Source organism: Myripristis murdjan, chromosome 8 (assembly GCF_902150065.1).
Source record: "Myripristis murdjan chromosome 8, fMyrMur1.1, whole genome shotgun sequence".
In the NCBI taxonomy this organism is placed as follows: Eukaryota; Metazoa; Chordata; class Actinopteri; order Holocentriformes; family Holocentridae; genus Myripristis; species Myripristis murdjan.
Window position 1 is genome coordinate 9,589,168 of NC_043987.1, and position 14,952 is coordinate 9,604,119.

At 40.4% G+C, this 14,952-nt stretch overlaps 1 protein-coding gene across 2 annotated transcripts in view; it reads left to right on the plus strand.

Moving 5' to 3' along the window:
- LOC115363648 (thyroid hormone receptor alpha) overlaps nucleotides 1-14,952 on the plus strand; it is a 147,047-nt gene that overhangs the window by 55,556 nt on the left and 76,539 nt on the right. For both annotated transcript variants that reach the window (XM_030057921.1, XM_030057922.1), the window contains exon 3: nucleotides 3,810-5,240. The gene's annotated coding sequence lies outside the window, so the exon portion shown is untranslated. The remainder of the gene's footprint in view (nucleotides 1-3,809; nucleotides 5,241-14,952) is intronic.

Below are 14,952 nucleotides of genomic sequence, written 5' to 3' on the forward strand. Positions count from 1 at the left end.
GTCTAGAGGTTATTTTCCATTCTGACACTCATATTTTGCCTGGCAAAATACTGATAGTGGGCTGGTCCATCAACCACTATATAGCCAGTGGGGGTAAAAAAAACCCATCAAATTTCTTTCGTTGCCAGTGATACATATTGTTCAAAATTGTTTTTTTTTTCTCTCTTTCGCTCTTATTTCCACTCTCATCTCCGCTCTCTCTCATGCTTTATAGGATGCATCTTGATGTCTCTTTCATCCTTCTTTTCCTGTTGCTGTTTAATTAGCCTCTCTACAGAGGTCGCATTGCTTTGCCTGGGAGGCGTCTGTTTGTTAGTGGGGAAAAAGAGAATAATGGTGATCTCTGTAGTGCCCGTCACAAAATCGAGATGCAGAGAGGAGGAAAAAGACAGCAGAGGTGTCTGCATGTGTGTTTATGTGTCAACCTGGACCTCTTACAGCACCGTTACCAAGGTAACGTACAGAAAAAATACAATCCTTGCGTATCCACCCTGAGCGGAGGTTTTTTTTAACAACCCCTAATTAGTGTGTTTATGTTTGTGTGTGTGTCCACAGGTTTGGGTGCGTCTCTGTTTGACTGTTTGTGTGTATTGTATGTGGGTGAGTGGGTTCGTGTATTAGCACTTGTGTATTTCGGTGTGTGTGTGTGTGTATGAGAGAGAGAGAGAGAGTTTGAAAATGTGTGCGCCATGTTCCTATTGGTGTGTAGGTTGACAATTGGTGCTCACACCGCTAAGAGTGCTTGAGGCCGAGGTCAGGCAGATTTACAACACAACAATTCAAGATGGAGTATGGCTCTGCATTCATATAAAATATTCTCACAAAGACTGATTTTTACCTCTAGGACACACTGTGACTCTTGATTTTTTGTGCCCCGCTATTTTGAAGGTGAAACAGTTCACCTTTGACAACCACTTACAAGCCAGTGGAGCCTCCCTCTGTGAATGTGTGTGTGTGAGTGTGTGCAAATGTACTGCATGCATTTTTCTGCATGTGTCCAAGAAAAATGAGAGCCGACCAAGAGACCAAGAAAGAGTTACAAAGATACAGAGAGATTGAAGGGCCATACCAGTGATTCTGTATGATTAACATAGTATCCACAAAATGTATATACTTAACATTTCTGCTGATCTTTTCCACCAGTATTCCATCACCACAATGAAGTCGTCCACATTAGTTTTCCAAAAGCAGCAGCCCTATTGTGTTTTGATGGTTTGGAGGTGGTCAGACTGAAACAGTCCCTCTGCTGGAAATAGACCCTTGTGACACAGGTGCCTGATTTTGTGTAGAAGTGGGGTAGCAAAAAAAAAATAAAAAATTTGTAGGGGATGTTATGAGGGATGTAATACATGAGTTGGTTTGGCACTTCTCAGTTACAGGGGAAATATAAATGTGAATATCAAATGTTCAGTATAAAACTAACTTTACTGTGGTTGGTGACCAATGTTAAGTTTTTAGTAATAATATAATAAGAAGTGCTGCCCTTTGAATCATCATGCCAATTTTTCTAAAAGACACCAGAGATTTGTCAGAGGTCTTACAACATATTCGTCCTTTGAATAGTGTTTTGCCTGTTTGTGAAGAAAACAACAGACCAAACTCTAGATACAGTTAGCAAGTGTGGGAACAGCCGCTTTGCTCCTGCCACAGCAGCTCAAGCAGTGGGTGAACTAACATGGTGGAGAGCGGACCGCTATGTGAAGGGAACAGGAGAGGGCCACTTTTTGGGGCTGCATTTTGGGTCTTGTCGGTCAAAACGATGAAATAAAATGTTAAAGGGGCGAGTCCCCCCTCAAATGCAGGACGGGGTCTGGCCCTGCACTGATAGTCTGCGTGATCAATGACAAGGTTTTGTATAAGATCATTTACCTTATTGGGGACCACCTCAAAATTTTGCCACACATACTGGGGACTTTTTTCATCACTACAGCTAACTAAACACTGACTACATGACAACAGTCTGCACCACAGAGTCAGCAGCTGCTGAGTCGTGCTCATGCCCATCAAGTCTATGCTCTCGCAATGTCACATGTAAGAGCGCTGTCACTAGGACACGGTGAAGGGCAGGTCTTATCAAGACACTAAACATAACACTGATGAAGTGAGAGTGAAAGTAATGTATTAGTTTTTTAATCCTCTGAAACCTAAACACATTTCTGTCACTCAAATTTCCCTTTATTTCTTATTTAAAAAAAATATTAATAAAATAAAAATTGCTACTTTGGCCTAAGAAGACACAATTTTGGGGTTCGAAAATGTATTAATTTGTATATTGTAATAGGAAATAAAAATATTTTTAAAACCATGAAATATACAAAAAAAAACAAAAAACTTGTACAGTACAAAATTAAAAAAAAAAAAAAAAGTTTTTAAAAAGTAAGAAAAAAAGGTAATAGGTAATATTTGCATAAAACATTTTTTAAATATTTTTAAAAGATCTAAGAAAAATTGTGATTTTAAATCATCTTTTTAAAAAGGATTTCATTTAGATTTCAAAGGGTAAAACTGTTTGCACAGTTGTTTCAACTGGAAGTAAAAAAAAAAAAAAAAGTAAAAAAAAAGTTTAAGTTTGCTCTCCCACTATTAAAAGTGGGGATGCAGCTGCTACCTTTGCTCCATTAGTCAGGCACCTATGCCCAGAGAAGTGTTTGCTTTACACAGACAATTATCAGTTCTGTGGTTTATGAGTGGCGACGACTTTGTCGGCCACAGAAGCAGAACCTTATAAGGTGTGGGTTTCAACCAAAAAATATAATTTAAAAATCAAGGGATTGTGATTACATGTTGTAAAATCTTTAGTGCCCCCACATGATTTGCAGAATGGTTTGTTGTAATGTAAAATGTGGCTAAGTAATAGTAAACAGGCCAAATATTCAGAATCACAGGTGTGGTCCTTTTTAAGTGGGAAAGTGTTTGCATATGTGTGTGTGTGTGTGTGTGTGTGCATGTATGTAATTTTTAAAGTGTATGTGTAAGAGAAAGAATGTCAGATCAAGAGGTGTGTGTGTGTGTGTGTGTGTGTGAATGTGTGTGTGTGTGTGTAGCAACCAAACTAGACTTAACCAGATGGAGAGAGATTAAGAGGGACCACGTGTTTGTGTGTGCGTCTCTTTACATTTCGGTCGCGCCTTTGTTTGTGTTCAGACTCCAACTGCCAACAATTGATTTTGTGTCCAGTAGCCACTGTGCATACAGAGCTGTTCACCCTATGCTTTTGATCGCTTGTTCTTTGTCCCTGTTCCTATGATCGAGCAGTCATGTCACAGGGAGAAATCCCATGCATCACACACCATTTGTTCTGTTCTTTCTGCTCTTGAGCACGAATCATTGTACTTACGCCATGCCTATAATATTTATTTGACATCTGTACATGTCTTTGAAGGAAACTCAGCGTACGTGCATTGGTAACCATTGTAATAAGAGCCAGTATACCCTCAAGGATATTCCTAACTGTGATTATTGGCACCTTGGTGATTCAGACAGTACTTGGCTGCACCTCATGATACCTATTGCATCACTGTTGTACCCATAATTAAAGAGCAGCTTTCCTCGCAGGGAAGTCATGCAGATTTGTTCAAGTATACTGCAAAGGCTGATAGTGATAAACAAAAGCTCCCTCATTAGTACAAGTATGGGAAGTTTTAACTGAGTGCATGATCTCTCGACTGATTGTCCACTGGTGATGCGGTCTGAATGTCCAAGGCAAATTCCCCTGCAGGGACAATAAAGTTTATCAGATGTTTTGTTAAAACCATGTGGTAACACTGGAATGCTGGGGGAACGTACTGACTGAGTCTTGTCTTCCATAGGTTGGACCTGCTGAACATCCCCACCTGTGCATGTGAAGAAGCAGAGCCAAGGACGGTCCGTTTCAGACGGACACTGGGAGGGTGCCGGCAACGTTTTCATTAAAGGAAATAAGAATACAGAGGAGACTGATACAAGGATTAAACATTTTTAACCTTCCCCCGTCCTCTCCTGTTCCTCTCTTCCCCTTCTGTTGTGTCACTTGGTCTCCGCTCCGCTGATCTTGGGTGAATTTCTTCTGCTCCCTGACTCCCAGACAAACGGTCAGAAAAGGAAAACACCAATTAATCTTGTTATCCCCCTCTTACCTCCCCCATCCCCTACCCCCTCCCCTTTTTTTTCTTTTTCTTTTTTTCTTGGTTTAACACTTTTCCGTTACCTCAGGGATTTTCTCCCACTGCCTACCTCCACCATGCAGCCAACCCAGTGACTGGAACACAGAAAAAATAAAAAAAAAATAAGCACACACCTGTAACCTCTCACCGCCATGACAACCTATATTGCCTCTCAACCTCTCCTCACTGCAACCGTGATGACCAGCAATGACCTTTGACCTCATACGTACTGCCAGCTTGGACATGTTCACTACCCACGTTATTTAGATCCAGTAAACCACGATTGTAGCCTGGACATCAGGTTAGGGATGAGAATAATTACAAAGCAGGCAGGTGGCTACATACACTAGCCTCACCTTTCCATAATATACCTGGCAGGCAATAGTATACCTCAGCACACAAAGCTTCCTGAGACTCAGTTAGGGACACTGAAGACAACTGCCCAGTAATCAGCATCATTCACTGGACCGGTGCTTTGATCTGCCCGGCAGGCAAGACTGTTCACTAGCCTGGTGCTTCAATCTGCCTTGAAGGCAACACTGTTCACTAGCCTGGTGCTTCAATCTGCCTAGCAGGCAGCGCTCTTCACTAGCCCCGGTGCTTCAGTCTGCCTAGCAGGCAACTCAGTTCATAAACTTCCATTTTTGCCTTAGAGGCAGCAATACAGCAGGAGTTTGCCAGGGAAGCATCCAGAGAAAACGGGAAGAGACTCAGGAGTCTGCTCAGCAAGTAACATCATACACTAACACTTCCACCTGCCTCAGAGGCAGTAACATAAATCAGCAATTGCCCGAGAGGCATTCAGAGATCGAGGAAGAGACTGAGAGAAGTGCTGCCTAGCAGGCAGCGCCGTTCACTTGCCTTGGGTTTTCATTTGCCCCAAGAAGCCTCCAGAGACGTAAAGCTAACCACGGAGCAGTAGAGGTAACTCTTAACTCTTCCTTACCCTGGGGGCAGTCAGAGGTACAAAGAAGAGCTTCCTGGCAGATAGAACATAAAGAATGGTTATTGTACACCTTGGCAAGTGAAAGCAGACAACATCGAGAAGAAACGGATCGTGTGACTGCCGAAAGAAAAGGAGGGAAGAAGAATACTGTGGTGAGTTTCTATCTTTTTGTATTTCCTTTATTGCTGTCTTTGCTTTTCTTCTCATCCTGGTTTTCCTCTCGTCTTTGTGAAGGGTGACAGACTGTGGTATCTTGTTTGCTTCGCAAGTTAAGATGTACACTGGCATTGTAGTGAGGTTAAAGTTGGTGCACGAGTCTTACTGCCGGTCATCACTTTCTGTTCCTGTCATGTTTTATGTCACTGAACTGCCACAATTACTGAAGTTAAACTTTTTTATGTCATCATCATAAACTGTTTTTATGTTATCTTTTTGTACTTCTTATCTGTTCATTGGTTATCTTTTTATGATTAACTGGCATTTAAATGGCATTTCAGCCAAAGTATGTAGATGGATAGACAGTGAAAAAAAAGCAGGAGAGTGCGGTGGGGGAGGGGTGTGTGTGTCTGTGTGTGTGTGTGTGTGCGTGTGTGTGTGTGTGTGTGTGTGTGTGTTGCATCGCAGCAAAGGTCATAAACTGAATTTGAACTCACTATACCACAAATAACTTGGTATACATCTTACATCTTAGCAATATAAGGAAGAGAGTTGACTACAATTACAGGCCTTGGCACCGTTTGTCAGAGTGCATGATACCAACTATCAATGAATATTTATGTTCGCCATTTGGTTTATGCTGATGATCATTATGGTTTGGTATGACTTGTGATTCTAAAGACAGACCTACCAGAGTCCACACTGACCTTTAGCCACCATATGCCTCAGTCAGAAGGCACATGAGGCATATCACTAGACTGATGAGACCCATCGTAATATGATATATGCAATAACAGACCTAGTTTGTGTCCCTAGCTTTCTCAGGTTCTGGCTGTATTTTAAAAACATCACCACTCCAGATTTGGTGATTTTTCATTTTGCAGCTTACAGAAATCTGTCAACAAACGTTGGTTGAACTCAAAAATGCAAGATGGTCAAGCGGAATCCTTTAAGGCCCGTACTTTTGAATCCTGAAAAGGTGATGTTTTTGAGATTTAAAGTTTTTACCTGAAACATTGTCCCTTGCAGTCTTTTGCCTCAGTTCATTGAGGAAGTCATGACCTCCTTGAAAAAAAAACAAAAAACATACCCTTTAACAAAGAGATGCGATATCATAACCGAACATGGCCTAGTTTTCCAAAATCATCTTAGCATTACAATCTTTGTTCATTGATGCTAAATGGGGAACAGATCTACTTAGTCCTAAGAAGATTTTTGAGAAACCCATCCCAGAGATACTGCACGCCAGTGCTGTTCCACATTAGCTCTGGTCCTCATTGAAATGCACTGATATAATACATGACTCTATTAATATGCAGTGAGTGTGTGGCCACACGCTGTTCCCTTTTTGACAAAGTGAGGACATAAGGGAGGAGGGGAAATGGTGTGAAGGAAAAGTAGATAAAGGAATGGAGACATGACAGAAAAAAGGGGAGAGAGATGAAGGGAGGAAGGGTGGGAGGTAGAGGAGGGAATGATGGGGTCAAAGGTTGGGAGGAAATGGCAGGGCGGGGGTAGCAGAGAGAGAATGAGAGACAAAGTTGGATGTGACATCAACAGAAAAAAATGTCCGAGCCTCACCTCAGAAAACCTTGTGTCCCCTCCCTCGTCCCTCCCTCCCTCCATCATAATATTTTCTCTTCTCAGATATTCTCCTGAGTGAGTCACACTTGTATCTTCCACAATTGATAGTCTGCTCACATCGAAGAACCATAACTCGTTCCCGCCTTCTGCTTCGTGTTGCTACGGCAACGTCCAGCCTTCCCCCGCCACCTGTGGCTCAGATACCCGGTGATGTATAGAACGCAGAGCCTGTATCCACCAATCAGATCATCGGCTTGCGTCTGTGTGTGTGTGTGTGTGTGTGTGTGTGTGTGTGTGTGTGTCTGTCTGTCTGTCTATAACTCAGTGGTCCAGTCGCCCAGTGAGACAACAGAACCCGTTTTGACCAATCACTGAGCTTGGTAAAATGCAAGTGTGTGTGTGTGTGTGTCTGTGTCTGTGTGTGTCTGTGTGTGTCTGTGTGTCTGTGTGGTCAGGTGTGTGGCTTAGTCGCTCAGTCGCGCTGATGCCGCATTAAAGGGCACGCCAGGCCATAAGCCAGCCAAATGAGATCTCATTATATGGTACTATGGTGTGTGGGTGTGGATGTGTGGGTGTGTGAGTGTGTTAGTGTGTTAGTGTGCGTGTATGTACAGGTACAAGAAATTGGAACATTGAATGAGTCATCTGTGGGCTCTGAGACTATTGCTGCAATCTTGTTGTGTGTGTGTGTGAGAGTGTGTGTGTGTGTGTGTGTGTGTGTGTTAAAACATGTAGGTGTGTGTTTATGTCACTGAGTGCATGTCGAGTTCAGTGAGGATGTTTCCACCAGACAAATCGCTGTGATGTAAACCAGAGGTCTGCGACTCAGTTATTATTTTATTGTATACAGCAGAATCTTGTTTACCAAAACCCTTCAGGAGTGGAGGTCACCGGAGAAGATGAAAAACACCAAATACTTTTTTTTCCCTCCACTGTGAAACTGCATGCTTACTAAGTACTGTTTACTTTTAGTTGAAGTTTTACATTTCATTTCAGGTTTAGGGTGGTTTAGTATGAGTTTGCCATCTTTAAGATTGAGTTTACTTTCTTCAAGTTTAACTGATTGTGCTGATGTGTGTGTGTGTGTGTGTGTGTGTGTGTGTCTGCGCAGGTATGTCAAAAATGTAAACGCAGAATGTTTCATCTTGGCCCTGTTCTACATTTTTGTGACAGTTTAATTGACATGGAATGCATACATCTTAAAGTCAACATGGATGACACATAAAAACAACCCTTAACTTTTTGACTGGATTGCAACATCAGGGCCGGCCGTACAATGCAAATGTCCCTCACTGACTGATTGGTGAATAATAAGTAGAAATAATACAGCACTTTGAAACAAAAGATGCAAAGTGCTTTACATGGTTGAAAACAGGATTAAAACAATTCAGGACTGAGGCAAATAAAAGATGAAGTTACTCACTGACGGTTACACCATTTGCCGGCTGACTGTTGGAGTTTCCTTTCCTTTCCTTTCCTTTCAAAATGAATCAGCACCATCAGTTTTCTATTACGTCTTCAGGTGTTTACAGTGTGTCCAGTCATTGACTGCAGCTCATGACAAATATATCACATGCAAAGACAACAAGACTGGACATAGATAGATTTATCAGCGTAAATACAAGTTTCACAAGTCTCGCTTTGGTATTTCTTGTTGTAAACACAGCTGTTCAGTTTCTCTCTGACCAGTCAGCATTCTGCAGTGTTTTCACGTCACCTTTATGTATCGAATCAGCTTACCTGGAGCATGAACAGAGGTGATGCCTAAAAATTACCAGGTACTACACAACTTTTACCTGATGGAAAACCAAAAAAGGCGAGTAGAGTCAAGTCAAGTTGAGCTGTACCATGTGCTAGAAAAGTGGCTCAGTTCATAATAAAAATAAATAAATAAATAAATGAGCGCTATTTAGCTGTATAAATAATCAGAGTTTGAAAACAGCTGTTTAGCACAGCCACTGTTCACTGAACCAGTCAAAACAGCCACTTGCTAAATGCAGTCACACTGCTACAAAAAAGTGCCTACAAATTCACACATTGAGCAGTTACATGCCAGGTTCTTATCTAGTCTTGTTGATCTTGACAGTGAAAACCGATGCTGGCTGCCATCAAAACTGACCTGCGGACAAAGTGATTTTCCCCTTTAGTGTCTGGATGTTATTACTTTGATTACAGACTCAATCTAAAGTTTTGATCATGAACCAAGCTCTTCAAACAAACTAGAAGCAAAAGAGCCGGGCGGCGATGCCATCAATCAACACTTTCTTGTTTCAGTGAATGAGAAATTAACTTTGCGAACAAGGCGTGCCAGGGAGATTTTTCTGAGGTATTTGCACGTGTTCTGTTTCACAACCAGTAGGACTGCACTGTGAAATGCAGCTCATTTAGATGCAAAATTTAAGAACCATTTCATGGATTAACAAATGGCTCTCTCATTTGCTGTCACTCAGAGCATTTCCTGATAGTGTGGCTTTTTTTTTTCTGGCTCAGAACAGTTCCTATTGATAGATACAGCTGTTCAAGATGATAGGAATAAGATGTAAATTTTGTTTGAGGAAGGATTTTTTTTTTCATCCTTACATCAACACAAAGACTGCTGATGTTATGACATTTTCCAAAAAAAAAAAAAAAAAAAGACACTGAGCCGGGACGAGTTGAAATTTTGCCATTTTGATGGTCATGGATAGGAAATAGAGGGGAGGCTGATCCCTACTGTACATTCTTTCCAATTCATTAAGGCTAAAATGCTTTAGCCACAAAAGTACACTCCAGTGTATATTTATATTATGTAGATTTTTTTTTTTTTTTTTTTTTGCACAGTTTGATTAATTTGCTCAGGACCACAACTGTTCAGCATTCCAGTGGATAGCCAAACCATTCAGATACATATTCTCAGTCACAAAAAGTTTACATAAACCTGAATCAGAATCTAGAATCAAGAATCTAGAAGAGTTAGAAAAAAATAAGATTTTCAGTTCTGATATTCTCATGAATATGTTTTTTTGTGCCCTTTTAGACACATTGTCATTTCATATGTTGTGATTATTCTTGTTTAAAAGATCTTTTTTTCCCTTATTCAGATCACCCTGCCACTATTGGCAGGTATTGGATTAAATCTGGCCCAAAATCTTTAAATCAAATTAAGAAATCAAGAATTGGCAATTCTGAACTGTGCAAAAGTCTGGAATTCCAGAAAATGTATAGCAATCTTTAATAGGCCAAGCATGAATACAGCAAGTGTCTACTTGTCAGCACTGAAGGGCGACATCCCCCGAAAGCTTAATGATCAGTATTTCCACAGCAACATAATCAGTGTGTTTTCCCTCCAGACAATCCATCAGGTACATTCTGGATCAATAAATGCAGCCGTGAATATGACTGACAAGGCAGTAAATTAATGTTAACAATGTTTTCCATGGTATGGATTTAGTGAATGTTACAGGTGACGACAACTTGATCAATGATGCTTAGTTGTGTTTGAGTCCCAATGGAGTCCAGCTATATCCCCTGTCGGAAATCAATATGTCCATGAAGATCACAAGATGAACATGACACAGACGATTTTGTTGCACTAGAATGTAGCCAGATATTTTTAATGCCACAGGTGGTCCTGGACAACCAATCGTCTTATTATTTTAACCGTGATCATGTTGCCATATGGAAACCTGACAGGATGCAGTAATTGATGGGTTTCATTCAGTGCTTGCATGACCAACTGCAGGAGGCAGATTTGAAGCATCAGCATTACTGAAACCTGATTTCCACACCGCAGTGGATAATGTTTCCGTAACATTTTCTTTTCCAGGGCTTTTTCTTTTAGTTACCAGCCATTAGATGAGCTAGTATCAACAGTGTACACATTTTTTTCCCATACATCTGTACAGTTTTAGGCTGGTAGCTAAAATACCTTCTTAATTCGCAGCCATATTACAGGGCAGTTTTGTATTTTTATTAATTGCCGCTTCCCTTGTTCAGGCCTTGGCTTAGCTAACTTCTCAACAACAACACCCTAGTTAAAAACTTGCATGATATCAGTTCGCCTCAAAATAGGTCGATTTTTCACAGCGGTTCCAGAAACCTCATGAAAGAGACTGTGTTTGCCCTTTGTTTTTATCAATGCAAAATCAAAGCAGGATGGTTTGATTAGCGCTTCAATTGCACGTCGGACCATTGAAAACAATTGGTGTGTTTGAAAACGTGTCTGATGCTTCCAGTGTGCTGCCCTAAAAAACACATAGCTGTGGTTCATAAAAAAAGATTTGACCACATTTCTTTGCCATCATATCAGCCCCCATTTTCCTGTAGCTCAGTGGTGGTGACATGGCATTAACGCTGGCCGGGTTAAAATTGTATGCACTCACAATATTGTAAGCCGCTTTGGATAAAAGCATTCGCCATATGTTAAATATATGCAGGATAATCCCCGCTAAAACAAACAAACATACTAACCACAATGACTACATTAGTATATTGTTGTGATACAGTAAAGCCAGTTTTCATATGTTCGTGAAACAGCAGTGGAAAGAGATCCAAATGTCCCACTCAAGTAAAACGTAGTGTTACTTTACTGATTTTGCTTAAATGGGCAAAAAGTGCCATTTTTACTGCTCCATAGCATAACATCACCATAACATGTTTGTGTGTAATTGATATGGTTGTCAGTACCACTGATTCAATGATTATTTTGCCATGTGCTGATATTTATGGCTTTCATGATTCACTTCATGACCGTGACGGTGTTTTGGAAAAACACCATCATACTGTTTTTCCATTTGCATTTCAAGACACTACCAGTGTCCTCCATCACCAAAAACCTCAACTGTTCTTTTCTCCAGGGTTCAGTGCTCAGCGACAGGACAAGTACAACAAGCAAGCAGCCAGTGTCGCAACACATTGAAACATGAAACCTCTCCACCCGTGACTGTATCACCAACTTCAGTTGCTGCTTACTCTCTGTCAAGCACTGTAGATATAGTATGTGTTTTTAGTCTGTAAAATTAAGCTCATTATTAAATTGTCATTTGAAATCCCTATTAACAATTATGTAAGTACACTGATGTATCTTTCCCGTGTAAATGTTTAAATGTTATTTGTTAATTGCACCCTTGGGAACAATAGAATCACATCATTTCATAAAATAGCTAACTGAAAGAAGGATTATAAACAATAGAGATTTATGGGTCTTTATAAGACATTTATCAAGTCTAGCTGGCAAGTGTGGTTTTAGTTTATTCGCTCTGTAATAATATCTAGAGGACAAGTGAAAAAAAAAGATAAAATACAGTGTAGGCACACGAAGAAGGGAGCCCAGTTGCTTAATTTTGAAGATGAGAATTAAAAACCAAAAATCCCCAAGGCACTTCTTGAAACATCTCCTTTAAAAGTCCTTAAAAGCAATGAGAACTAAATCAGCACAGCAAAGGCACAACTGGATTGAAATAACAAACAAAATGACAATGGGAACGTGGGAAATAGAAACAAGATAGTGCATATAACAAAACACTAGATAATTATCCATGCTAAGTTTTTGTGTTATTGAAATTCCCACACAGCACTACAAAAGACGGCAAAATGGAAAGACAAAAGCATAACAGAAAGAAAAGATTTTATACAAACCAAGAGACCACTCTGCACATTTCTCACAATGAGAATAATCCTGTTCCTCTAGATGCAATATCAATCAATAAGTCCATGAAAACCTCTACAATAATTGAGAAGAGTGGACTGATGGGGTCTGATCAATATTGTTGATATAGGTCACATATGTTACAGGCAGCTGGAAATTGTTAGAGCAGATGCTCAAACTGCAAAGATGTAGAGAGACTTTATTAATCCCTGTTTGGGACATCGGGATCGTCAGCAGCATAATAAGTTACAGTATAGTAAAGATAACAAGATATAACTCAAAGGCCAAGTACAACATGAAATGTAGCTTGAAAAGGAATACAAGTATGTACCTCCTGGAAAATGACAGATTCACATGCTGACATACTTCTCAGAGATATTTTGAGGTGCCCCGATTATCAGTTTTGGGTAGACACTGCTCAGTCCCTACTGAATGTCTAAGGCTATAACGGGTAGAGAGAGAAGAGGTAGGTCGTGTTAATTCCTGAGCAGTTCTCAACAGCCTCCCAGTCGACAAACTAGCACCTAAAGTGCTGCTTGACTCTAGTTAGATGAGCTGGTGACTGAAGGTGGAGCCGAGGACACGGCATGAAAAGGTCAGAGGTGATTGATCAGAGGTTTGTGGTTGCATATGACTTTGCCAACATCCATTTGTTGAAGAACAGGGTTCCTGATGCAGTTTCTGAAAGGTCTTGGCATTTTGAGAAGCATATCCAGACAATAAAACTCCTGTATAAAATAAAAAATTGATAACGTCTCTAAGGATCAGGAGATTTTGCAGTTGAGTTTACAGGAATATATCAAAATGTATTTTCCAACTGATTTAACACATTTATTGCATTAGAGGGCAGTTTTCAGCTTTTTTCTCCACCACAGGAAGCCTGTAGTGGAAATAAAACTGTTCAACGCTTTAGAGTTTTCATCAACAAACAGGTACAAAATGTTTATGTCACGGTAGGACTCTGATTTAGTAATGGAAAATCATACGAAAGTCATGGAATATTGCCTAAGGCCACAGTGGGAGCCTTGCAGAGTAAAAGCTCATCCCAATAACAGAGCATGAGTTTCTCCGTAACTTGTTTAACCCACATGAGCCCCCCCTTATTAGATGTTTTCCCCTCAGCACACAACAGCATAGAACAGGACAGTGGCCTCAACAGTATAATGATAACCTAATGCACAGCAACAGAATACACTGAAAGCCATTGATGCAAATGAGCCCAAGGCTTTTTTTTTTTTTTTTTCCTTAGCCCATGAAACTTTATTGCAACTCTGGTGTCCGGTGACCCATTTTGGGTCCCCATTTGTATTTATGTTTCACGGAACTAGCCCGGTTACTGTCTATCATCATTTTATAGCAATGGGGGCTGAAAAAAAGTGCTGATTTAAAGCCGGCGGTGTGTTTTGGCAGCCAGGTTCTGTTAGAGTGGCGCTGAAGGAAATGTCAAGTTGCTATGATTTTCGGGAACTTTCTTTGACCTCTGTGATCTCCTGGGACTAATAAATGGTTAGGAATATTGTTTGAGATCTCAAATCAGGCCATTTTTGATCTCATGGAATCTTTATAGACTATGTTTTGTACATACTGGCGTAAAATAACATCAAGCTGGCAGCTCCGTTCGAGGAGCCTGGAGTTTAAAAAAAAATCTCATTTCACATAGTGTTTCTCTGTCTGCCGACACAGTTTTACCCAGCAAACATTTTTATGTTGAAGAGATGTTGATATAACCTTCACCAATGTTGAAAACTCATATAAATAGTGTATAGTGGCAAAATGAAAGTTGAGATGACATCCATACCTGCATCGTTTTGTGAAATATGGACCTAAACAGTTTTCCAGTGTCAGTTCAGAGCAGTTTACAAAGCTGTTTTGAGTTGATGTTTAATCATTTGGCCACTTCCTGTGTGTCGCTCAAGTTGGTCTGGATAAGTGCATCCAAGTGTATAACATGTAAATATAAATGTTATTGCAAATTATAGAAGTCATAATTTCTGGAATTGTTTGGCCTCCTTGAGCTAACTTCTGTTTAGACATTTTGCTTAGCAAGTGAGTCATTTTTCACTAAATCTCATCTTTAAGTACAGTAAGTTCTTGTTTTTTGTTTCTCATTGCCCCTGCTGAATTTAGCAGCCAGGTTCACAGAGGGCAGCGCTGACCATTTGTGGTGTCAAGACTCCAGCCTCAGGAAAGATGGGAGGCCAATCAGTGTTATATTCCGTGCATACATCCATTTATATAGCCTAATTCACATGAGACGACTTGGATATGAAGCTGAACTTGGCACTGCTATACACAAGGGGGCATTTGAGGCCAAGGAATGTGTTGTTGACCTTTCCCTGTCCTGTTTTCTGTCTCCCATTTGTCAATGGAGATGGCCAGTTGAAAGAACCAACACAGCACAATCTAAACAGGCATGTCTCTGTGCACTCACATGCATACTCTCCTGCAGGTTAAAATAAAGCATAATCATGATTATTTTGGTCAATATTTAGATCACG